Here is a 23,636-nt window from a genome sequence, read left to right as displayed (position 1 = left end):
TCATTGTTTCCATGCATCTAGGTTAACACATCTTTGAAATGAGCTGGAACCAACCTCAAGAGAGCACATAATCTCACTATCCTGTAATTCAATTTCTGTCTTGCTTCTCCCACCTCAATGTAATCTTTTTTAAATCCCCTCTTTAATTTCAAATGTATAAAAGAAGTTGCAAAACTGTTATTCTCTGGAACATTTGAGATCTTGCTCCCCAGCACATTTCATCAGTTTGGCTCAAATAAACTCATGAAAGTTATCTACAGATTTGAATATTTCTGATGACATGATTTATAAGAAATATGTATTTGGTCATAGACACCTAGCTGGTGTCTGAGAATTGTTTGTTGGTGCAGTATACCCCCCACCCCCAACACACACATTGGAATTGGGTCTGGAAACCCTACTCAAATCCTTTACTCATTTTTAAAAAATTAATGCATTGTTTCTGACAAGAAGCCTGCTGTCATTCTTATCTTTGTTCTTCTGTAGATAATTAGTCTTTATTTTTCTGAAGGCTTTATTATTTTCTCTTTACCACTGGTTTTGAGCAATTTGATTACAATGGGTCTTAGTTTTTACAACCATTAGAGCTCCAATTATCAATAACATAGAAGCAATAATAAAATTTACAGCATAGGGTTTGTGTCCCCATGGCCAGGAAGCAGAAAAATATTTGAAGAAATAATGGCTGAAAATCTTCTTAATTTGATGAAAGCTCAAAAAGCTCACCAACCCCCAAACCCAGGAAACATGAAGAAAACTACACTAAAGCATACTTCCCTGAGACTGGAAAGTATGAAGGAAATGACAGACATCAAGGAAGTGATCTTATAAAACTGTGTCTGAATTTGTGATCTCACCTCTAAGTAATGCATGTGTGAATTGGTCCTAAATTGCACACCAAAAACTTTGGGAGCCCCGGCTGGGCATGGCTCAGTGGTTGAGCATCAACCTAAGATCCAAGAGATCGTGGTTTGATTCCCAGTCAGGACACATGCCCAGGTTGTAGGCTCGATCCCCAGTCGGGGGTGTGCAGGAGGTAGCAGATCAATGATGACTCTCTCATCATTGACATTTCTATCTCTCTCTCTCGCTCTCCTTTCCTCTCTCTGAAATCAATAAAGATACATTTTTTTTTAAAAACTTTGGGAATGAAACTATGGGGTAGACCACTTCTCAGGTCTGAGATTGACTACTGGGTGGTGTACATGAAGGACAGATCTAAAAAACACTACAACAGCCCTGGCCAGGTAGCTCAGTTGGGTAGAGTGTCGTCCAGATGTGCCAAGGTTTTAGGTTCAATCCCAGGTCAGGGCAAATACAAGAATCAATGAGTGAATGCATAAATAAGTGAAACGACAAATTGATGTTTTTTTCTCCCTCTCTCTCTCCCTCTTTTTCTAAAATCAATTTAAAAATAAAAATAAAAAGCACTACAAAAGCTTTGAAAACAGAACTAACAAAGCCATAGTCATCAGAATTGTGGTAGGAAATGGTTAATTAAAGCTAACTGGGTCAATTGCCTGCTAAAACAAAGCAAAAAAAAAATCAATATTCTCCGCAGGATTATACAAGATCCAGCATATTATAACAATATTCAAAATGTTCAGGATAGCCTGGCCAGGTGTGGCTCAGCGGTTAAGCATCAACCTAGGATCCAGGCGATCAGGGTTCGATTCCCAGTCAGGGCACATGCCTGGGTTGTGGGCTCGATCCCCAGTCGGGGGCATGAAGGAGGCAGCTGATCAATGACACTCTCATCATTGATGTTTCTATCTCTCTCTCCCCCTCTCCTTTACTCTCTCTGAAATCAATAAAGATATACATTTTTTAAAAATGTTCAGGATACGTTCCAAAATTACCTAATGTATTAATAACCAGGAAAGTGTCAAATTCTCACAAGGGAAAAGACAATCATATTTCAATTTGAACAGACTTGAAAACAATTATTGGACAGACTTTAAGACAGTTATAACCATGTTCCAAGAAATATGGGTGAGCACACTTGAAATAAATGGAAATATAGACAGTTTCAGCAGAGAAAAAAGAAGATATGAAAAAGAACCAAATGGACGTTTTAGAACTGAAAAACACAGTACCTGAAAAAATGCTGGATGGAATAAATAGCAGAATGGAGATGAGAGAAGAAAGAGTCAGTGAACATAAAGACAGTTCTGTTCAAGCTGAACAGAAAAAAATAAAAATAAAATAAACAGAGCCGCAAGAACCTGTAGAAAATACCAACAGGTCTAACATTCATGTCATTAGAATTCCAGAAAAAGAAAAGAAATAGTATAGTGCAGAAAAAGTATTTGAACAAATAATAGTTGAAAACTTCCCAAATTTGGCAAAAGACTTAAATTTACATATAGAACAAACTTATCAAACCACAAACAGGCTGAGCTCAAACAAATCCATCTCCAAACACATAATAATCTAAAAATAAATGTTGTAAGCAGGCAAAGAATGAGAAATCACTGCATATAGGGGAAAAATGATTAGAATAATCACAAATTTCTCATCAGAAAACATGTAAACCAGCAGACTGTAAACATTTTTAAGTGCTGAAAGAAAAGAACTGCCAATACATGATTCTATATCCAGCAAAAATATACCTCAGGAATGAAGGCAAAATAAAGACATTCAAAGAAGAAAAAAATGTAAGAATTTATCATATACAGACCTGATCTGAAAGAAATGCTGAAGAAAGTTCTTCAGATGGGAGGTAAAGGATACCAGCGGGGACATTTATAATTTTAGGAATGAAGAAAGGATAATGTTAGGGTTGGGCCAGTGATGTGGGTTGTGAAAGAATTCACAACTAAGAGATGCAGAAAGGAAATTTATTTTACTTTCCAAGGGAGGAAAGGGTGGGTGTATTGCCAGTCAATACAGGGTGGGGAAAAGGAGTGGCTTCTACTTTTAGAGAGCAAGCAACTGCAGTTGCTAAGCACCCAGGAAGGACAGGGGCTGTGTTGAAGTTGAGCAGATACCAGGACTGTTGTCTTCAAAAGTTAGTTTTCCAGGAGACAGTCAGGCAAATGTCCTAACAAGCTGGGGAGGAGCAAAGTACCCTGCAGCGAGGGGGGGGGGGTAGCAGCCTTGAGAGAAGCTTAGCTTGTCCCCCAGTTTGAACACAGGAGCTGTTTGAATCAGAGGAGCCAACAGTCTTGGGGTTTAATTACCAGGTGCTTCTTAATTACCAGGAAGTCCACAGCAAAGAAAAGGAAAGGCCTTTTTCTATCCTTACAGATAACAGAAATGTTGGCTATTCAGGAGGAACGCGGCTCTGCTGAAGCCTTGCTCTCAGACTTCCAGCATCAAAACTGTGAGACAATTTCTCTTGTTTAAACAACAACAAAATGTTGACTTTCTGGGTAAATACAATAGACTATTTTTTTCCTCTTAAAATATTTTAAATATATGTAATGATTGAAAACCAAATTTATTATATAGTCTAATGGGGTTTCCAGTGTTTTTAGATGTAAAATGTGACAACAAAAACAAAAAGAGAGAAGGTAGAGGGACCTACTGGTGGGAATCTCATGTATTCCACTTGAAGTGGTAGAATATTTATTCCAAGTGGTCTGTGAAAAGTTATTATGTATTTGTAACCCTTGAAGTAATTACTAAAAACTATGCAGCAATGTAGTAAAAAAACCTCAATAGACACATTAAAATGAAATTCTAGAAGAATTTAAATAATCCCAAAGAAGGTAGAAAATGAAAAACAGGAGTAAAAAAAAACAGAAACAGAAAACAAACCAGAAACAAATAATGGTAAACCTAAATCCAATCATATACACAACTGCATTAAATGTTAATGGTTTAAGGAACACTAATTAGAGAAGCAAGATTGTTGGAATGGATTCAAAAGTAGATACAAGTATATAGTATCTAAGAGAAACTCACTTTAATATGATGCAAGTAAGAACAGGAAAAAGGAAAGAGATATGCCTTGCAAACACATCAAAAGAAAGTTGGAGGGGGCCATATTAATATCAGGCTTGCAAAATTATGTGCAGAGAGCTGTTCCTATTCCTGTGTTATCCTCATAATGTCTCTACATCCTATAGTGACATATCCCACAAGAAAAACAGATAAAGAAGATATAACAATCTTAAATGGGCATAAACCTAACAATGCAGACTAAATATATATGAAGCAAAAATTAATTTAAAAAACTAAAATGGATAAATTCAAAATTTTAGTTGGAGACTACCATTCCTCTGTCAGTAATTAATAAAATAGATGGAAAAGCTACAAGGAAATGGGAAAATTGAACACCACCATCAGCCAACTGTATCGAATAGACATATATAGAAGTCTGCACCCATAACAGAAAAAAATACATATTCTTTTTTAAAATTTGTTAATTACAGTTGACAGCATTATTTTATATTAGTTTCAGGTGTACAGCATAGTGGTTAGACATTTATATAATTTACAACATGACCCCCTCAATAAATCTGTCCCCACCAGGCACCTACGTGGTTATTATATTATTGACTATATTCCCTACGCTGTACTTTACAACTCATGACTATTTTGTAACTACCAATATGTACATCTTAATCTTTTCATCTTTTTCACCCAATCCACCTCCCATTTGGCAACCATCAGTTTGTTCTCTGTATCATGAGTCTGTTTCTGTTTTGTTTGTTCATTTATTTTGTTTTTTAGATTCCACATATAAGTGAAATCATTTGGTATTTATCTTTCTCTACCTGACTTATTTTACGTAGCATAATACCTACTAAGTGTACTCATGTTGTTGCAAATGGTAAAATTTTATTATATATTTTTAAAAATATATCTTTATTTGCCGCGGTCCAGCCGCAGCGGGAGTCAGGGGTGCCGAAGGTGGGCAAGGCGTCGGCGCTGGGAGACAGCAGACTACACGACTCGGAGGTGGTGTGACACTGTTCCACTTTATTGAGAATCAACATAATCTTTTATACTTTCTTTTTTGGCTACGATTACTTTTTTTCGGTTAGCAAGCAAGAAATACTATTCACAGGTTAAACAATACAAGTTTCGATTTCATCAGAACGGAACAATTTTGACTTTTATTTTTTAGAATAGAGGAGAAAGGAAAAATCAGTGACCTATAGAGTGGTAGATGCGGCTTTGTTTGCAGCAGGAATATATTAGTTTGTGAGACAGAAATTTTATATAATGTTTGCCTGTGGTTACTACTTCTTCTGGTTATATTTTAACTATGGACCTATTCATAAGCTATTATATTCTTCTTGCCATTTTCTTCTAAGAACAGAGTTCCTTTTGCCGTAGCTATTGATTAACTGCTAAGAATGCTTTGCTTTTGTTTCTTGGGGAGCGAGCACCGGCGTGGCCGCCTCCTTGCCGAGCGTTTCATGGAGGGCAGGTTCTCACGCTGACCGTGCCTTCCGTTTACAGTAACTGCTCTGATTCCGTTCCCATTGGAAGCACCTGTGTAAGGCAGAGGAGGGGCTGGTGGCCTTTCCACACTGTTAGCCCTTTCAGGGGGATGCCACAATCTGCCATTTATTGTATGTGCTACCCAGGGTGGTCCTTGTGCAGCAGGCGAGGGGCGATGGCCTTTCTCTTGTCCTCGACTAATCCTGCAGTCATAGGCGGGGCACTGGAGGACAGGCGGCTGGGTGAGCTCAGCTTTCCCTGGTTCCTCCGTAAATGCCTTATTGGGGCGCCAGGGGGAGTTTTCCTGGCTTCTTCTAATAACTGTTAAAGCATCCGGCACATGTGATAGTGACTGGACTTGGGGAAATCAGGATTTCTTCAGAAGTGAGAACATTGTTTACCATTCCCAGGTTAGTTATTGATTTATGGCCCAAAATCCCCCTCCAAGGAGGAGAAGGGATATTCCCGTTAAGCCAGTTACTCCCACCCACATGCCACGTCCTCTCCCCAGAAGACGCCTTCCTTGAAGCTTCCTCTCCACGTCCGGATCTTGTCAGACGACATGGTTGGGAGAGGACACGGCATTTATTGATTTTAGAGAGAAGAAAGGAGAAGGAGAGAGAGATAGAAACATCAATGATGAGAGAGTCATTGATCAGCTGCAGCCCGCAACCCAGGCATGTGCCCTGACCAGGAATCGAACCCTGATCGCCTGGATCCTAGGTCGACGCTCAACCGCCGAGCCAGGCCCGGCCGGGCAGGGTTTTATTATATTTTTAAGCCAAGTAATATTTCATTGTACCACCTCTTCTTTATCCAATTGGCTATTGATGGGCACGTAGGTTGCTTCCATATCTTTGCTATCGTAAATAATAGTATTTTGAATTAGGGTTTTGGATTTCTTTGGATAAATACCCAGAAGTGGAATTTCTGGGTCATATGATAGTTCTACTTTCTCTCTCTCTCTTTTTTTTTTTTAATTTTGAGAATACATTTATTAAAGTTGGGGACAGTGGAAAAAGAAAGGGCTTAACAGGAAAGAGCCCAGGCCAGGCTGCTTTGATTCACTGAGAAGTCAGAGAAAAGGGAGTCTTGGGGACAAGTTCAGGGGGTGAGCCCGGGATGAACTGCCACTGTACATTGCTCCCTGGTTGCAAGTCTTGTGGGGCCCCTTAGAGTTGAAGAGATGCACGCCTGAGAGAAAAGAGGAGGAAGGGGAAGGCGAGGGCATGCTCCTGGGAGTCCTGTGCTACTTTCAATGTTTTGAGGAATCTCCATACTGTTTCCCACAGTGGCTGCACCAGTTTACATTCCCACAAACAGGGCATGCGGGTTCCCTTTTCTCCAGGTCCTCATCAGCACTTGTTGTGACTGATTGATTGATTGGTTGATTGTAGCCATTCTGACAGGTATGAGGTGATATCTCATTGTGGTTTGATTTGCATTTCCCTGATGATTAGTAATGTTGAGCATCTTTTCATGTGTCTGTTGGCCATCTGTCTGTCCTCTTTGGTGATATATCTATTCACATCCTCTGCCCATTTTTTAGAATTGGGTTCTTTTTTGGATATTGAGTTGTATGAGTCCTTTATATGTTTTGGATATTAACACCTTATTGAATATATTATTTGCAAATCTCCCATTCAGTAGGTTGCCTTTCATTTTGTTGGTGGTTTCCTTCATCGTGCAAAAGCTTTTTAGTTTGATGTAGTCTCATTTGTTTACTTTTGCTTTTGTTGTCTTTGCCCCAGGAGACACATCTAAAATAAATATTACTAAGACCGATGTCAAAGATTTTCTTTGCCTATGTTTTCTCCCAGGAGTTTTATGATTTCAGTTCTGACATTTAAGTCTCTAATCCATTTTGAGTTTACTTTTTTTATATGGTGTATTAAAGTGGTCTAGTATCATTTTTACATGTATCTGTTCAGCTTTCCCAACACCATCTATTGAGGAGGCTGTCTTTATTGTATATTCTTGTCTCCTTTGTCATAGATTAGTTGACCATATACGTATGGGCTTATTTCTGGGCTCTCTATTCTGTTCCATTGATCTATGTGTCTGTTTTTTATTTTTTTATTTTATTTTCTATGTGTCTGTTTTGATTACTACAGCCTAGTAGTATGGTTTGATATCAGGTAGCATCACACTACCAACTTTGATCTTCTTTCTCAATATTGCTTTGGGTATTTGAGGTCTCTTGTGGTGCCATATAAATTTTAGGATTATTTATTCTAGTTCTTTGAGAAATGCCAGTGGCATTTTGGTAGATTACATTAAATTTGTACATAGCTTTGGGTAGTATGGACATTTTAACAATTTTAACTCTTCCCATTCATGAGCATGATATATCCTTCCACGTATTTGTATCTTTTAAAATATCTAATAGATCTTTTTCACAAAGGGTTTGCCTCCAGAACACAGTTGTCTTGAAAACCACCACTAACAAACCCAAAATGGGAAAGGAAAAGACTCATATCAGCATTGTCGTCATTGGACACGTAGATTCTGGCAAGTTCTACCACTACTGGCCATCTGATCTAAAAATGTGGTGGGATCGACAAAAGAACCATCGAAAAATTTGAGAAGGAGGCAGCTGAGATGGGGAAGGGCTCCTTCAAGAATGCCTGGGTCTTGGATAAACTGAAAGCTGAACGTGAGCATGGCATCACCATTGATATCTCCCTGTGGAAATTCGAGACCAGCAAGTATTATGTGACGATCGTTGATGCCCCGGGACAGACACTTCATCAAAAACATGATTACAGGCATATCTCAGGCTGACTGTACTGTCCTGATTGTTGCTGCTGGTGTTGGTGAATTTGAAGCAGGTATCTCCAAGGATGGGCAGCCCCGTGAACATGCCCTTCTGGCTTACACACTGGGTGTGAAACAACTGATTGTTGGTGTTAACAAAATGGATTCCACTGAGCCACCCTACAGCCAGAAGAGATAGGAGGAAATTGTTAACGAAGTCAGCACCTACATTAAGAAAATTGGCTACAACCCTGACACAGCAGCATTTGTGCCAGTTTCTGGTTGGAATGGTGACAACATGCTTGAGCCAAGTGCTAATATGCCTTGGGTCAAGGGATGGAAGGTCACCCGTAAAGATGGCAATGCCAGTGGAACCACAGTGCTTGAAGCTCTGGATTGCATCTTACCACCAACTCGTCCAATTGACAAGCCCCTGCGTCTACCCCTCCAGGATGTCTACAAAATTGGTGGTATTGGTACTGTCCCTGTGGGCCAAGTGGGGACTGGTGTTCTCAAGCCCAGCATGGTGGTCACCTTTGCTCCAGTCAATGTTACAACTGAAGTAAAGTCTGTTGAAATGCACCATGAAGCTTTGAGTGAAGCTCTTCCTGGGGACAATGTGGGCTTCAATGTCAAGAATGTGTCTGTCAAAGATGTTCGTTGTGGCAATGTGGCTGGTGACAGCAAAAATGACCCACCAATGGAAGCAGCTGGCTTCACAGCTCAGGATTATCCTGAGCCATCCAGGCCACATCAGTGCTGGGTATGCACCTGTGCTGGGTTGTCACGCAGCTCATACTGCTTGCAAATTTGCTGAGCTAAAGGAGAAGATTGATTGTTGTTCTGGGGAAAAGCTGGAAGGTGGCCCTAAGTTTTTGAAATCTGGTGATGCTGCCATCGTTAATATGGTGCCTGGCAAGCCCATGTGTGTTGAGAGCTTCTCTGACTACCCTCCTCTGGGCCGTTTTGCTGTTCGTGACATGAGACAGACAGTTGCTGTTGGTGTCATCAAAGCAGGGGACAAGAAGACAGCTGGAGCTGGCAGTCACCAAGTCTGCCCAGAAAGCTCAGAAGGCTAAAGGAATATTACCCCCAATACCTGCCTCCCCAGCCTTAATCAGTGGTGGGAGAACGGCCTCAGAACTGTTTGTCTCAATTGGCCATTTAGGTTTAACAGTAAAAGACTGGTTAATGATTACAATGCATCGTAAAACCTTCAGAAGGAAAGAAGAATGTTTTGTGGACCATTTGGGTTTTTTTGTGTGTGGCAGTTTTTAAGTTATTAGTTTTTTAAATCAGTACTTTTTAATGGAAACAACTTGACCCAAAATCTGTCACAGAATTTTGAGACCCATTAAAACAAAGTTTAATGAGAAAATAAAATAAAATATCTAATATATTTTGGGTGGAATCTTTAAGTTTCCCAATATATAGTATCATGTCATATACAAATAATGAGTTTTACTAATTCCTTTCCAATTTGGATGCATTTTATTTATTTTTTTCTTGTCAGATTGCTGTATTTATTATAAATGGGTGCTGGATTTTGTCAAATGCTTTTTCTGTATCTATTAATATGATTATTTGATTTTTGTCCTTCATTTTGTTTATGTGGTGTATCCCATTGATTTGAGGATTTTGTACCAACCTTGCATCCCAGGAATAAATCCCACTTAATCATGGTGTATGATTTCTTTAATGTATTGCTGAATTTGTTTTGCTAGTATTTTGCTGAAAATTTTTTATGTTCACGAGGGATATTGGCATATAATTCATATAATTTTATTTTTTTGTAATATATTTGGTTTTGGAATCAGAGTAATTCTGGCCTCGTAAAATGAGCTTGGGAGCCTTCCCTTCTCTTGAATTTTTTGGAATAATTTGAAAAAAAAAACAAAAAAAACCAGGTATTCTTCTTTGAATGTTTGGTGAAATCCACCTGTGAAGTCATCTGGTCTAGGATTTTTTTATTGGAAGTTTTTTGTTTATTGATTCAATTTTTTTTAGTAGTTATTGGTCTGTTCAGATACTCTGTCTCTTTTTGACTCAGTAATGGAAGATTGTATGTTTCTAGGAATTACCATTTTTTTCAGATTGTCCAATTTGTTGGCCTATAATTGAAATATATTCTTACAATCCATTGTATTTCTGTGATGCCAGTTGTCACTTCTCCTCTTTCATTTCTTATTTTATTTATTTTGATCCCCTCTCTTTTTTTCTTAATAAGTCTGGGAAAAGGTTTATCAATTTTGTTTACCTTTTCAAGGAACCAGCTCTTGGTTTTATTGACCTTTTGTATTATGTTTTTAGACTCTATTTTTTTCTCTGATCTTTATATTTTTCCTTCTACTTATTTTGAGCTTTGTTTGTTGTTCTTTTTCTAATTCCTTTAGGTGCAAGTTTAGATTGATTTTCTTTTTTTCTTTTTTGTGATTATTCTTTTTCTTGAGGTAGGTCTGCATTGCTATGAATTTCTGTCTTAGAACTCCTTTGGCTATGTCCCATAGATTTTTGGGTCATTGTGTTTTCATTTTCACTTGTATCAATGTATATTTTTATTTCTTTCTTGATTTCATTGCTAGCCCATTCATTATTTAATAGTATGTTATTTAGTCTCCATGTGTTTGTGTGTTTTTCAGTTTTTTCCCTCTAATTAATTTCTAGTTTTATAACCAGAACCAAGATTTGACTCCCTGCTGCCACAAAAACCAAACTCATGAGACAGATGTTGGTGAAAAAGGAAAGTGGTTTATTCAAATGCCAGTAACCTGAGGATATGGGTGACTCTTGTCATAAAGCCCATCTCAACATCTCAGTGCAGGCAGAAGTTTTTATAAGGAGGGAGAGGGAAAGAAGAACAAAGAAATGAAGGAGAAGGGGTTGAAAGTTCTGTACATGCAGGGCAGCGAAGTCAATTCTGATAAGGACCTTGAAACTGGTGTGCTTCACTCTGGTCTTCGTCATCCTGGTTCTATGGTTGAAGGTCAGAAAACCTCCCAGAACTGGGATGACTGGGATGACTGAAAGTCAGAGTCTGCATCTTCTGAAGTTAGTTCCTAGGATTCTTATGCAAACATGCTGTTTGCACACAAGCTAGACATTAGAGATAGCATTTACAGAAACAATGTCAAAAGAATGGCTAGGTGGGTTTCAGTTTTTCACCGTTATAGTTTCATACCATTATGGACAGAGAAGATGCTTGATATGATTTCAATTTTCATAAATTAATTGAGACTTTTTATGTGTCCTAACATGTGGTCTATCCTGGAAATGGCATGCACTAAAAGTGTCCCTTAAATCCATCTGGTCCAATGTGTCACTTAAGGCCAATGTTTCCTTGATTTTCTGTCTGGAAAATGTATTCATTGATGTTAGTGGGGTGTTAAAGTCCCCTACTATGACTGTATTACTGTCAATCTCTCCCTTTATGTCCATCAATATTAGCTTTCTATATTTAGGTGCTTCTATGTTGGGTGCATAAATGTTTACAAGGGCTATATCCTCTTGTTGGATTGATCCCTTTATCATTATAAAGTGTTTTCTCTGTCTCTTATAATAGCCTTTGTCTTAAAGTCTATTTTGTAAGATATAAGTGCTACTACCCCAGCTTTTTTCTGCTTTCCATTTACGGGAAATATTTTTTTCCATCCCTTTACTGTCACTCTGAGTGTCTCTCAATATGAAGAGGGTCTTTTATAGACAGCATCTGTATGTGTTGTGTTTTCTTATCCATTCAGCTACCTTATGTCTTTTGATTGGAGCATTTAATCCATTTACATTTAAAGTGATTGATAGGTATGAAGTTACTGATATTTTATTATTCATATTTATGGGTGTTTGTCTTCTTCTTTAAGAAGTCCCTTTAAAATTTCTTGTAGGCTGCAAGTTTTGTTTTGGGCAGGAGCCCACTCACAGTCGCCTGCTAATAAATCTCCAAATGGTCCAAAAAAAATTTTTGTTGTTGTTGTAATACTGGGTTAGTGGTGATGAACTCCTTTAGTTTTTTCTTATCTGGGAAGCTCTTTATCTGTCCTTCAATTTTAAATGATAGCTTTGCTGGGTAGAGAAATCTTGGTTGTAGGTCCTTGTTTATCATCACGTTGAATATTTTGTGTCAGTCTTTTCTGGCCTGCAAAATTTCTGTTGAGAAATCACCTGACAGTCATATGGGAGCTCTTTTACAGATAACTGCCTTTCTCTTGCTGCTTTTAAGGTTTTCTCTTTGTGTTTAACCTTTGCCACTTTAATTGTGATTTGTCTTGTGGGCCTTTTTGGGTTCATCTAGTTTGGGACTCTCTGCACTTCCTGTACTTGTATATCTATTTCCTTCACCTGGTTAGGGTCGTCTTCAGTCATTATTTCTTCAAACAGGTTCTCAACCCCTTGCTCTCTCTTCTTCTTCTTCTTAAACACCTATGATGCAACCGTTTTTACACCCAATGTTGTCCCATAGGTCCCTTAAACTATCCTCATTAAAAAAAAAAATTTTTTTTTCTGTTTGCTGTTGTGATTGGGAATTTTTTGCTACCTTGTCTTTCAAATCACTTATTAAAGCCTCTACTTCATCAATTATGCTATTGATTTCTTCTAGTGTATTTTTTATTTTAGTTATTGTATTACTTATTTCTGACTGGTTCTTTTTTATGATTTTTATGTCTTTTTTATCCTTACTGTCTCTTTGTTAAAGTTCTTACTATGTCCGTTGAGCATCTTGATAACCAGTGTTTTGAATTTCATTTGGTTTAGTTATTTTTCTGGAGAATTCCTCAGTTCTTTCATTTGGGACATGATGTTTGTTTGTTTGTTTGTTTGTTTGGTGTATGTGTGTGTTTTTAGTCTCTTCATTTTGGCTGCCTCTCTGTGTTTGCTTCCATGTTTTAGGTAGATCTGCTACGTCTCTCAATCTTCGCAGGTGGCCTTATGTACTAGGTGGCCTGTGGGGCCTAGTGGCACAGTTGCCCTGATCACCTGAGCTGGGCTCAAGGAGTGCCCATTTTGTGGGCTGTGTGCGCCCTCCTGTTGTAGTTGAGTTTTGATTTCTGTTGTCACATCAGTGGGTGGGATTGACCCTTAGGCTGACTGGCTGTGAGGACTGGCCATGACTACAGAACATGAGCTGTTGTGTGGCAGCTGACCTAGCAGAGCCAGGTTCACTTTAGCAAGCCTCTACTGCCTGCTGAATCTACTCATCAGGTGTGTTGTTTGTGGCACTATTTTGGTGGTTCTCTGGTGTGGTCTGAAGCTAGCCACCAGGTGTGTTGGGCTTCTTGGGAGGGGCTTTGCATCAGGCTAAGGTCGGCTGCTGCCTGTACCTGGCTTGGGACCTCCTGGTAGGAGCTACAACGTGATCTGTGGTTAGTAGCTGCCTGTGCTGGTGTTGGAGGTACCTATGAGTGGTTATGCTGTCAACTGAGGCCAGCTACCACTAGTGCCAGGCTTGAGGCCACTTACCAGGATGTACAGGGCCTGCTGTGGCCAGATACTGCTTACTTGGGGTCTGTGGGTTTAGGGAAAGTCCACAGCATGGACAGAGGCCAGCTGCTTGTGAGGAACAGCCACTGAAAGAGGTTGGGGCCAGTGCACAAGTTAGGTGGGGCGTGATCTCTGTGAATCACTGGGGAAGGCAGCAAACAGTGGTAGCTAGGTTTATGGAGACTCAGATTTGGTACCCGCCTGTGCCTGCCAGCTATACGGTGAGAGGGCTCAACAAAGAAACAATGGCACCTGCCAGCACTTCTGTCTTGCAGAGGGCTGCCTCTCTAGCTCTTGCCTTGAAGCCAGACAATTCATTTCCTCCCCATATGTCTCTGGCACTTTTCAAGCTTCTGTCCCTTTGCTGGAGCTTAGGGTGAGTGCTTGTGAGTGACTGATTCTGTGCATGGGCCCTTTAAGAGGATGCCTAGGGCCCTGGCAGGAGCATCGTTCTGTGCACCAAAGGGTTGAGGGTTTGATCCCCAGTCGGGGTATGTACGGGAGGTAACTGATTGATGTTTCTCTCTCACATCAATGCTTCTCCCTCTCCCTCTCTCTCTCTAAAAAATATTAATAAAAACATGTCTTTGGGTGAGGATTTAAAATAATAATAATAATAATAATAAATAAATAAAATAATGCTGATTGCCCTGCCAGGAATGGCTTAGTGGTTGAGCATCGACCTATGATCCAGGAGGTCATGGTTCAGTTCCTGGTCAGGGCACATGCCCGGGTTGTGGGCTGGATCCTCAGTGGGGGGTGGGCGGGAGGCAGCCTAGCAATGACTCATCACTGATGTTTCTCTTTCTCTCTCTCCCCCCCTCTCCCTTCCTCTCTCTGAAATCAAAGATATTTTTTAAAAAACAAAACAATAAAATAATAATAATGCTGGTGAAAGAGAGAGAGAGGACGTGTGGGTATACAGCAGCTCTTTGTCTCACCCACATGGAATCTGTACTGATTTTCATAGCCAGATGTTTTTGGGGACTACTGTTTCCATACTGGTGTCCCATACTGGGAACCCTGTATCAGGCTAAGACCCCTTGCTCTTCAGGTGGACCTCCACAGCCAAGATATCCCTCCTGATTCTTAACCATCACACGTAAGTGTGGGTCAGCCTGTTTCGCTTCTCAACCCTTCTTACTAGTCTTGATGTGGCTGCTTCTTTATATCCTTAGTTATAGGAGTTCTGTTCAGCTAGTCTTAAGGTGATTCTCAAGGGTGGTTGTTGTATAATTTATTTGTATATTAGATGTAGTCATGGGAAGAGGCAAGCACAGCATTTACGTACTCTGCCATCTTGACTGGAAGTCTTTTAATGGTTGAGTTGTAAGAGTTCTTTATATAGGTCTGGCCAGTGTGGCTCAATTGGTTGCTTGTTGTCCTGTGCACCAAAAGGTCACAGGTTTGTTTCCTGGTCAGGGCACATAATCAGGTTGCAGGTTCAATTCCCTATTGGGGTGCATGCAGGAGGCAACCAATCAATGTTTCTCTCTTACACTGATGTTCTCTCCCTCTCCCTGTCCCTGTCCCTTCCTCTCTCTCTGAAGTCAATTAAAAAAAAAACTAATTAAAAAAAGAGTTCTTTATATATTCTGGATACAAGTCCTTTTCCAGATATATGATTTGCAAATATTTTCCCCCATTCTGTGACTTAGCTTTTTACTTTTTTTGTAGAGTCCTTTGAGTCACAAAAGTTCTTTATTTTGATGAAGTCCTTTATTTTTTCTTTGGTTGCTTGACCACAGTAGACGAGCGCAGGGGCAGGGACAGGTATAAGCAGCTGTGCCCTATGGTGAAAGCAAGAACATTGAGTGGATCTGAAGTTGCTAAGCTAAGCTTTCTTCCCCCACAGGCACACTCTTGGCTAGGAGAGACCACCAGTAAACACTAGCCTGGGTGATGGAAAGGGACACAGGCCAAAGTGGTTGGTTGCTGGTCAGGCGCTCCCTGTCTATTTTATCCAAGACAATATTTTTGGCAAGCTGGGCTTTTGACCAGTATGGCAAAATAACCCTTTTTATTATAAAAAATCAACTCTGTACTCTTTGGGCTGTTTTCAATTCAACAAGAACATTTTGTATCTCTTTCGTGTGCATGGGAAGGAACCTGGGAAACATTTTAGTGAGAGAATCAGTGCTTGGGTTTGTGGGTGAATGAAAGAGCCTATGGAAAGCCCTTAGCACAGTGCCAGGCAGAAGTAGGCCTTCAATAAATGTGAGTTCTCTGCCCAACCCACCCAGTTAGCAGAAAATCTAGGTTAATGCAGGAACTGGAAGATAATATGATGGGAAGGATTGGTTTGAAGGTATACGGGTTTGATTTACAGGCTCACTGTGTTAGTTACCAGCTTTGTGGCTGGGGAAAACTCCCTTCCTCCTGTGAGGCTATCTCCACCCTGTGAAATAATGGTGTCTACCTCACAGGGTCATTGTAAAGGTATAACAATAAAGTGCTTTGCATGCTGTAAGTCACCATGATTGATAGAATACAACATGCAAGGTAATTCAACTGGTATGTATTGAGTGCTTATTGTGTGCATGATTTGGTTCTAAATGTTTTAAATGTAAAAACTCATGTAATTTCATAATGATCCTATGAAGTAGATGCTACTATTGTTCCATTTTACAAATGAGGAAATTTAATCCAAGTGATCTTTAAAGATATGTCAGAATGTCAGAACTGGTAAAAGTCAGGATGGAAACCCAGGCAGTTGAGCTCCAGAACCCGAGCCCTAGTTGCTGCGTACAGTGCAAATATCAGGGGACCAACCGAAGTCACTAATACAAGGAGACCATTTCACAGGGCTTGGCACATGGGAGACACTCAATGAAGGACAGATATCATGATGGACATTATGGCAATTGGAGTCAGACTGTCTGGATTTGAACCCCAGTCCTAACACTTACTAGTGACCTAGTGTGTCAGTGACCTATTGATGTGTAAAAATTAACCCAAAACTTAGAAGTTTGAAACAGCAAACATTTATTATCTCCTTCAGTTCCTGAACTACAAATCTGAGAGCAGCTGAGTTGGGTGATTCTGAGCCAGGGGCCTCATAAGGTTGTAGTCAAGGTGCCAGTCAAGGCTGCATCATCTGAAAGCTTGACAGAATGAAGGACCTGTGTCCAAGATAGTGCACTCACATGGCTGTTGTTGGAAGGTCTCAGTTTTTCCCTGGTTGTTGAGACACTGAGTTCCTCCTCATAGGGAGGTCTCCATACCGCTGCTGGAGTGTCCTCAGACATGGCAGGGTGAATGAGAGAGAGAGAGAGAGAGAGAGAGGACACAAGCACAAGGAGGAAGCTACAATGCCTTTTATGAACTATTCTTGGAAATCATAAACCATCACTTCCACCATATTATTCATTAGAATTAGATAACTAAATCCAGCCCACAACCAAGGTAACAGAACTTCAACTCCACCACTTGAAGAGAGGAGTGTCAAAATTATCTTTTTAAATTACCACACCAAGGGGCATGTTATTAATTTCTATGTGCCTCAGTGTTTTCATCTTTTAAAATGGGTTAATACTAGTATTCTTCATGAAAATTTTGTAGGGATTAAGTAAGACAATTTACATAAAGAGCCTAGATGGTCCCTGACACATAGTAGGCATCCATATATGATAGTTATAATTGACATTTATTGTCAGCTATGTTGAACATGGTGAAATCTCTTATCTCTTAATGTCAATTTTCTCACTTACCAATAGGAATCATAATATCTGCTCTGCTCATGGCACTCAAAGGCTATTTGTTCGATACATGTATGAATGAATTTATTGAACACATACTATATGCCAGGCCCTGTTCTAGTCACTAGGAAAATATTAGCAAAAATACCAAACAAGGTTTTTACCCTCCTGGCACATACATTCCAAAGGGGGAAGACCAAAATTAACAACCCACATGTAAACAGTAAAGAAAATAATGGTGATTTATGCAAAATAGAACCCAATGAGGTACCACTATGCACCCGCAAGAATGGCTAAAATTAGAAGATTGACAGCAAATGTTGGTGAGGATATGGAGCTAACAGAACTCTCACAGTGTTTGGGGAATGTTATATGGCACGATCACTGAAAAATGCCTGGCAGTTTCTTATAAAATGAAACATATACCTGTTCTGTGACTCAACAGTCTCACTACTAGATGTTTGCCTAAGAGGAAAAAAATACATTCACAATCAGACTCATATGAATGTTCATAGCAGCTTTATTCATAATTGCCCAAAACTAGAAACAGCCAAATGTCCATCAATAGGAGAATGAATAAACTGAGGCATAGTCATGCAATGAAATAGAATTCAGCAATAAAAGAAACAAACTTCTAATACATAGATCAACATGAATGACTCAAAAACATGCTGAGTGAAAGTCATCAGTCACAAAAAGAGTATATAGTGTATGATTCCATTTATAGTTCTAGAAGAGGCAAAACTCATCCGTGGTGAAAGAAAATTAGAACAGTGAGCTAAAGGACTGAGGAAGAGGGAGCAGGAAGGAACTTTCCAAGAAGGTGGAGCTGTTCTGTGTCAGCCACCAGCTATGTGGGTTATTTACTTATTTATTCAAATTTATCTTTATTGTTGAAAATATTATAGATATTCCTCTTTTTTCCCTATTGATCCCCTCCACCCCACATCCACCCCCACCCCCCAGGCCTTCACTTCACTACTGTCTGCGCCCATGGGTTATGCATATATGCATATAAGTTTTTTGATTAATCTCCTCACCCCTCCCCCATCCCCGCCTTCCCTCTGAGACCCCTCAGTCTGTGCCATGCTTCTATGTCTCTGGATCTATTTTGTTACTCAGTTTATTTTGTTTATTAGATTCCACATATGAGTGAGATCATATAAAACTGAACCAGGAAGAATCAGGAAACCTGAATAGGCCAATAACAACTGATGAAATCGAAGCAGCAATAAAAAACTCCCAGCAAACAAAAGCCCTGGTCTGGGCAGTTTCACAGGGGAGCTTTCTAATTCTTTAAGTTGTAGGGTTAGATTACTGAAAATTTTTCTTGCTTTTTGAGGTAGGCCTGCAGTGCTATGAACTTCCCTCTTAGGCCAGCTTTCCCTGTGTACCATAGATTTTGGGTTGTTGTGTGTTCACTTTCATTTGTTTCCAGGAAGCTTTTGATTTCTTTCTTGAACTTATTGGTAACCCATTCATTGTTTAATAACATGCTATTTAGCCCGCATGTGTTTGAATGTTTTGAGTGTTTTTACTGTAGTTGATTTCTAATTTCATGCCATTGTGATCTGAGATGCTTGATATGATTTCAATCTTCTTGAACTTGTAGAGACTGGTTTTGTGTCCTAACATGTGGTCTATCTTTGAGCATGACCCAGGTGCCCTTGAGAGGAATGTATATTCTGCAGCTTTGGGGTGAAATGTTCTGTAAATATCAATTGAAGCCATCTGCTCTAGTGTGCCATTTAGTCACTGTTTCTGTGTTGACTTTTTGCCTGGAAGATCTATCCAGTGAAGTCAGTAGGGTGTGAAAGTCCATGACAATGACTGTAGTGCTGTCGATCTCTCCCTTAAAGTCCTTAAGGTTATTATTGATAGGTCCTTATTTATTGCCATTTTAATTCTTTATGCCTATGTTTCTCTATTTCTACTTCTAATTACAGCAGTCCCTTTAACATTTCCTGCAATGCTAGTTTGGTGGTAATAAACTCATTTAGACTTTTTTTGTCTGGGAAGCTCTTTATTTCACCATCTATTTTGAATGATAGTCTTGTTGGATAGAGTAGTCTTGGTTTCAGATCTTTGTTTTGCATTACCTTGAATACTTCATGCCATTCTCTTCTGCCCATAGAGTTTCTGATGAGAAAGCTAACAGCCTATGGGAGCTCTTTGTAGATAACAGATTGCTTTTCTCTTGCTGCCTTTAATATTCTTTGTCTTGAATTTTTGGCATTTTAATTATGTTATGTCTGGGCATGGGCCTCTTTGGATTCTTCTTGCTTGGGCCTCTCTGCCTCCTGAACTTGTGTGACTTTTTCCTTCACCAGGTTAGGGAAGTTTGATTTCTTCAAACAGGTTCTCTAACACTTGATTACTTTCAACCTCCTCTGGTACTCCTATGATGCAAATATTGTCTCACAGCTCCCTTAGACTGTCTTCCTGCTTTTTAATTGTTTTTACTTTTTGGATCTCTGATTGAATGATTTATTTTCTACCATCTTCTAATTAACTGATCCAATCCTCAGCTTCCTCTCATCTGCTGTTTATTCCTTCCAATGTATTCTTTATTTCTACTATGTCATTCTTCATTTCTGACTGGTCATTTTTCATAGTTTCCATATCTTTTTCATGCTGTTGAACATCTTTACAATCAATATTCTAAACTCTATATCTGATAGATTGCTTATCTCCATTTCATTTAGCTCTTTTCCTGGAGACTTCTGTTGTTCTTTCATTTGGGGCTTGATTTTTTTGTCTTCCCATTTTGGTTGCCTGTTTGGGTTTGTCCTATGTATTAGGTAGGCCTGCTAGGACTCTGTCTTTTTGGAAGGTCTCTGGTGCAGGCCGATGTCAGGCGCTGCTTGTGACTGGCCTTGAGTACCTGTTTGGAGCTATCAACAATTCACAGCTTGAGTTCCCCTCTGTTGGGGCTGGCTGCATTTGGACTGTACCAAGATGCACATCAGAGTGTGCTTTTCCAAGGCCCTGGTCCAGAAGCAGATCAGGCAAAGACTCAAAACACTCTGAGCTCTGCCTCTGCCCGCAGGCTGATTAATCTGATTCTCTTAATGAGCCTCAGGCTGTAGAAACTCCACAGGGTGGGGTGGCTGATTGTTATCTGTCTCTTAATGAGCCTCAGGCTGTAGAAACTCCACAAGTAGGATGAGAGGTTTGCCATCATGGTGGGACAATTGCTTCCCTCCTAGGAAAGGCTTCTTGGAGGGTAAATGTCTGCCTCTTCAGTATGGCAAAATGAGTCAGCACAGGAATCCAGAGCGGTGCTCTCTGAGCTCTATCTCCAGAACCCACAACCCTAAATTCTCCTCACACAGCTCCAGTCCACTCTGCTCTCCCTCTGCTAGAGCCCAAGGTGAGTGGCTGCACATGAAACTTTGTGGAAGCTGAGGGTTGGATCAGCAAATTAGAGGACAGGGTAGAAAAAAATCAGAGATCCAAAAAAAAGAACTACTGAAAAACAGGAGGACCGTCTAAGGGAGCTGTGGGACAATATGTAACAATATTCGCACCATAGGAATACCTAAAGGTGAAGAAAGTGCACAAGGTTAGAGAACCTGTTTGAAGAAATAATGGCAGAAAACTCCCCTAATCTGGTGAAGGAAAAAGTCACACAAGTTCAGGAGGCAGAGAGAGTCCCAAGCAAGAAGAATCCAAAGAGGCCCATGCCCAGACATATGTAATTAAAATGCCAAAATTCGTGACAAAGAAAGAATCTTAAAAGTAGCAAGTGGAAAGCAATGTTACCTACAAAGAAGCTCCCACGAGGCTGTCAGCTGACTTCTCATCAGAAAGTCTACAGACCAGAAGGGAATGACATGAAGTATTCAAGGTAACGCAAAACCAGTATCTGAAACCAACACTACTCTATCCAGCAAGGCTGTCATTCAAAATAGATGGTGAAATAAAGAGCTTCCCAGACCAAAAAAAAAGCTAAAGGAGTTTACCCCCACCAAACCAGCACTGCAGGGAATCTTAAAGGGACTGCTGTAATTAGAAGTAAAATGCTTGTTAAAGCTCCCCAGTGAAGCTTTACCCTGTGAAACCAGGGTTTTTGTTTGCTGGGAGTTTATTACTGCTTCAGTTTCATCAGTTGCTGGCCTGTTCAGGTTTTCTGATTCTTCCTGGTTCAGTTTTACACTCATATGTAGACTCTAATGAACAAAATAAACTGATAAACAAAATAGATCCAGAGACATAGAAGCCTGAAACAGACTGAGGGATCTCAGAGGGAAGGTGTAGCTGGGGAGAGATTAATGAAAGAACGTATATGCACATACGTATAACCCATGGACACAGGCAATAGTGTGGTGAAGGCCTGGGTCGGGGAGTGGATGTGGGTAGAGGGGATCAATGGCAGGGAGGGGACATCTGTAATAGTTTCAACAATAAAGATAAATTAAAAATTTTTTCATAATAAAATTATAAAAAACATGGTGATATAATTAAAGGATGACTCTCAAGGCTAAGCAGCAGGTGGTAATCTCAGTTGGGGGTCAAAGAATAACTAGTAAAGGTTAATGCAGGGATCACATTCACTCATCACTCATTCATTCAAGATGTGGGTTTGAGTCAGACCTGGTGTCCAGCCTTGAATTTCAGGAGATGCCATCGGAGCAATCTGTTGTGCTAGGTGCTGAAGACCTACTATGTGGCATGAGTCGGGGGACCCCACAGCCCACATACCTTTCTAACTGTGCCACACTGCTTCCTTGCTGGCCCCCGGCCATCTCTCTGACCTAAGGTTGGATCGGTTTACCATACTTTCAGAAAGATCCAAAAATGTTAGTTCCATGAGCGTGAGGACCTTGGTTACCACTTACCATCCACCACCAAGCACACCAGCGCCCTCAGCAAGCATGTGCCAAATAAATACCAGCATGAAAACTGGTCTCGCTGGTCTTACCACCCCTCCGTGAGGCATTTCCTGACTCACCAGGCTGCTGGTCTTGCTGTCCGGGCGCTGGTCCCGCTGGCTCCTGCTGCTCCTTCCTGGCAGGTCTGTCTCTGCTCCCGCGTCCCCTCCTGAACAGCCTTTCCTAGCCACCGCCAGTCCCTCCCGTCTCCGTCAACCTAAACCAGGGTACATAACAATATACTTACCCATCTGTTTGAAAATCACCGGGTTTACTACGGCTTTGTGATGTTTGCAAGGTGCGTGTGTGTCCTACTGATGGCAGCCTCCTCCCAGGCAGTGACTGTGAAACAGGGAGGCTTTCACCCTTTTGGCTCCTTCGCACTCCTGTCACTCCCTGAAAGTAACCCGCCGATTTTGTAGGTGCATTTGCTTTCTGTCTGTCTTTCTAAAACGTAAGTTCCAGCATGTCAGGCGCCCTGTTTTGTTCACGCGGAAAAGTGCGCAGGCGCAGTCTCGGTGGCACGGCTCGCTCCCGCTCCAGCGGCGGGCCCCGCCCTCCGTCCCCCGCGGCCGCTCCGTCCCCCCCCCCCGTCCCGGCCGCGCTGTCCCCCCGCGGCCGCTCCGTCCCCCCCCCCCTCCGTCCCGGCCGCCGCTCCGTCCCCCGCGGCCGCAGCGGAAGGGCGGCGGGCGGGCGGGAGCCCGCGCCCTCGGGGCTGGTGGCCCTGGACCGCGTGCTGGCGACTTCGAGGCGGCTTCCCCGGGAGGCCCCGCGCTCGCTTCCCCGACCAGCCCCGCACCGCGCTGCATGACGGCGCGGCTTCCGGTCGTCGGCGCGGGCGGCCGTGGGCGGGCGGCCGAGCGTGAGCCCCCGCCGGGCCCGCGCGCCCCTGGGGCCGGGCGCCCGGGCCGCCCCCCGACCCGCGGACCTTGGGGGTGACCGCCCCGAGCCTCGGGCGGCCTTCCAGTAAGTGGGTGACGGGACCCTGGGAAGGAGCGAGGCGCAGGGACAGGCAGCCGTGTGCTCCCTGCGGGCTGTCCTCGGGGCTTCCCGGAGCTCGGAACATACAGGGCGCTGTCCCTACCCACGCCGTGAGCTGCCCGCCCACGTTTCCATTTCCTCACCCGAGTCTGTCCTTACCCTCCCGCTCCGCCCCCAGAGGGGCCTGAAGCCCCGAGGGTGGAATGGCTCTCTGGACGTCACACAGCGAGGCCGCGTCAGGCTGCTGCGGGAGAGGCCCCTCGGCTCACCGTCTTGCTGGGGGGGCGCTTCCTGCGCTGGTCCAGCGGGACGGCCCCGCCCAGAGGTCCCCCCGGGTCCCAGCAACCGCCCCGCCCAGGCGCCGGCCCCGCCCAGAGGTCCCCGCGGGTCCCAGCGCCGGTGGGGAAACAGGGCCCTGCCGCCGTGGGGCGAGACTCGCCTGCTCTTTCGGATCCCC

General features: G+C 41.8%; 1 long non-coding RNA gene and 1 pseudogene across 5 annotated transcripts; one reads left to right on the top strand and one right to left on the bottom strand.

The window, feature by feature from the left end:
• The first annotated feature begins 7,806 nt into the window (after window positions 1–7,806).
• Window positions 7,807–9,447, top strand: LOC308569000 (elongation factor 1-alpha 1 pseudogene; annotated as a pseudogene). Its single transcript has one exon. The product of its transcript is annotated as an elongation factor 1-alpha 1 pseudogene (transcript).
• Window positions 9,448–16,623: 7,176 nt separating this feature from the next.
• On the bottom strand, window positions 16,624–23,521 carry LOC308568776. 4 transcript variants are annotated; one of them, XR_014000523.1, is made up of 4 exons: window positions 23,449–23,521; window positions 22,279–22,415; window positions 17,751–17,789; window positions 16,624–16,855 (listed from the first exon to the last, which is right to left on the bottom strand). It is a non-coding gene; the product is annotated as an uncharacterized lncRNA (long non-coding RNA). The 4 variants fall into 4 exon arrangements; XR_014000524.1 differs by lacking the exon at window positions 23,449–23,521 and adding an exon at window positions 23,339–23,436; XR_014000525.1 differs by lacking the exon at window positions 23,449–23,521 and having other exon boundaries at window positions 22,279–22,729.
• Window positions 23,522–23,636: the final 115 nt, after the last annotated feature.

This window comes from Miniopterus schreibersii (assembly GCF_964146895.1).
Source record: "Miniopterus schreibersii genome assembly, chromosome: 16".
Taxonomy (NCBI): domain Eukaryota; kingdom Metazoa; phylum Chordata; class Mammalia; order Chiroptera; family Miniopteridae; genus Miniopterus; species Miniopterus schreibersii.
Note: the sequence above shows the minus strand (reverse complement) of the source record. Positions and strands in the feature narration are given on the sequence as shown.